The 2972-nt window shown below is 35.6% G+C and overlaps 1 pseudogene; it reads right to left on the bottom strand.

The window, feature by feature from the left end:
• Window positions 1–547: 547 nt before the first annotated feature.
• Window positions 548–1669, bottom strand: LOC105924627 (annotated as a pseudogene).
• Between the last annotated feature and the right edge of the window lie 1303 nt (window positions 1670–2972).

The raw sequence follows: 2972 nt of genomic DNA, 5'->3' as shown, positions 1-2972 counted from the left end.
ACTGCAGGGAATGGAGGGACTGCGCCTCTGTTATTGCAGCGCTGCTGCAAGGAAGTGGGACAATTTAGGTGACTGAATGGGCCAGTTTATCTTGATTTTTACAGAATTGAGTACCTTAGATCAATTAATTTTAGTAGGGATAATATTCCATGTATCGACTATTTTGAATAAATAATCAAGCTTGTATTATAACCCTGTTATGTTATGTGTTTGTCTATAACGTTCGTCTATAATACATATATATATGTATGTATATATATATACTTTTAAGTTCACATGTTCAGAAGAAGTTACCTTCTACATAACAGAGTTCTTACTACCAGATAAAACAAAAACCTCACTTCTCACCGTAAAAAACTTTGTTTCTAAGTTAATTTGTCCAACTGGAAAAATTATTTTGCTCACCCCAAATCTATATGCCAACAATATGTTATGCTGTCCACATTGCTATGCATATTATTTATTAAACTTAAATGCGATTTATTTTATTAAAGAGTTTATTTCACTCCCTTTTTAAATTAAAGACAAAAATACACTGACCGTAAAAAAGGACAAGATGAAATGCAATTCAGGCATTTACATTTTGTAATTGCATCATGGGAATGACATATTACATTTACCTAATGTACAGAATTAGAGAGAGATGTATGTCTTTTTCCATTTTTTCATCAAACATCCTGATACAAGTTAGTTACTAGGTCCAGACTTTTAACTTGATTCCAATTTTGGTTGCTTTTATTTTTTTCATTAACGTGTGCTTTATATCCTGAGTCTTGAAACAGTATATTATCGGGTTGACTGCAGCAGGAAGTAGACTGTACAGCAGAATTAATAAAATGCGAACATCTAGACTAAAAGAAAATCCAACTGTGTTAGCCACATAAACAAAGCACCTGGGCAGATAGAAAAGGCATGTTATGAAAATTTGTGGAGTACATGTAGCTAGGGTTCTGATGCGCCCTGCTGAATTGGACATTTTTAAAATGACTATAATAATAGAAACATAGGAAATCAAGATAAATGCAAGAGGCACCAAGAGACAAAACATTGCGATACAGAGGGCAATAACTTGTACGGTTTTAAGATCATTTCCACATGCCTGACTTACTAATGAGATGTGGTCACAGTAGCACTGCAGAATGATATTTGACCGACCGTAAGATAAACTGAGGGCTTGGAATAATATGATCATCATTAAAGGCAGGGGTAAAAACCAAGCAGATCCACAAAGAGTGAATATAATGTTATTCGTGATTAGGACAGGATACCGCAGTGGAATACAAATTGGCAAACAAATCTATCCAGAGCCATTACCAGTAACAATGAAAGACATTACTGACCCTAAATAGTGACAAAGAACATCCTGTGTAAAACACCCGGAAAATGATATCATGTTATCTCCGAACCAATATTTTTGATATGATCTTTGGGAGTGTAAACGGTGCCAAATGATAAATCAGTTAATGCAAGGTGCAAAAGACCAAGTACATAGGTTTTTGAAGGGATTTTTCACAGATGACAAACACTAAAATGAAAATGTTTCCTAGTAAAATAGCTAGGTAGATGAGAAAAAGTAGTGCTGATGCAGGGCCATAGTACTGTGGAGAGAGTCCAGGGAACCCAAGGATGATAAACTTCGTATCCTTGTGATGTTCGAGCCAAGCACCATTATCCAAATCCCTGTAAGGAATTGTATAAGTTTAGATGCCTTGTTTGTATTTGAAACACAGCAAGAATATCAGTGAAAGATGGTTAATCAGTATGTATTCAAACAGAATTTACAGCTTTTCATATAAAAAGAATACAAATTCGCTTGTATGTTTCAGTAAACCTGCAAATCTTAACAATTAAATTAATTATTACTGATGAATAATAAACATTACATTAATGCAGCTGTCAATAATCTTAGAACTAAGCTGTACATTGATAAGAATTTCCAATTGAATTAATTTGCACTCAAGCTTCCACAGTATCACATACATCATGTGTTCTCCCATAGTAACTGGCAGTGTTATGTAAAAAAACTAAGTTATAAATCACAAATCTTACCTTGATGAGGCAGCTCAGCAGGTGAAGTCTCAGAGCAAAAGCAGATTGAGAGCTAATATTTGCTTGTTATATCTAAACAGGTGCATCCTCAGAGGGTTTTATTCCCACATGACCCAGAAAAGTTTACAGATCATCTTTTTCTCATCATCCTTATCATTTATATTCCTAAAAAAAAGAAATGTTAATATGTAAAATTATGTACCTTGCATCTAGACTAAATTGATTATTTGATTTACAAGTAATGTTTTATTATGTGCATAAAATAAAGGCAATAGTTGTGTGAATTTGATTGAAGCAATGGGTCTTATTCCAACCCAGTCTCACTGAAAAATTTGTAATATCCAGGTTGGTCCACAGCGGGAAACGTAGTATTGTCAAAATTTTGCTCTTCAATACATGCCTTTTTCTTCTTCATCATAGTAGGTACACCTGGTCTAGCGTTCTGTTACCTGCGACATCATCCAGGGAAGACAGATCATCCGCTGTTACCATATAATGTACAAAATATTGCTAGGTTCAATGTGTGCTTTTTTTGTCTCTCTTATTGTGTCTCTACGCTGTCTTCTCTAACCCCCAGTTGGTCAAGGCAGATGGCCGTTCACACTGAGCCGGGTTCTGGTTCTCTGCTGGAGGTTTTTCCTTCCCGTTAAAGGGGAGTTTTCCTCTCCACTGTCACTTCATGCTTGCTCAGTATAAGGGATTGCTGCAAAGCCATGGACAATGCAGACGACTGTCCACTGTGGCTCTACGCTCTTTCATGAGGAGTAAATGCTGCTTGTCAAGACTTGATGCAATCTACTGGGTTCCCTTAGATAGGAAACGTTTTTACCAATCTGTATAATCTGATTGAATTTGACTTTGGAAAGTGCCTTGAGATGACGTGTATCATGAATTGGCGCTATATAAATACAATTTGATTGAAT

The sequence above is a fragment of the Fundulus heteroclitus genome, chromosome 18 (assembly GCF_011125445.2).
Source record: "Fundulus heteroclitus isolate FHET01 chromosome 18, MU-UCD_Fhet_4.1, whole genome shotgun sequence".
NCBI classification, from domain to species: Eukaryota; Metazoa; Chordata; class Actinopteri; order Cyprinodontiformes; family Fundulidae; genus Fundulus; species Fundulus heteroclitus.
Note: the sequence above shows the minus strand (reverse complement) of the source record. Positions and strands in the feature narration are given on the sequence as shown.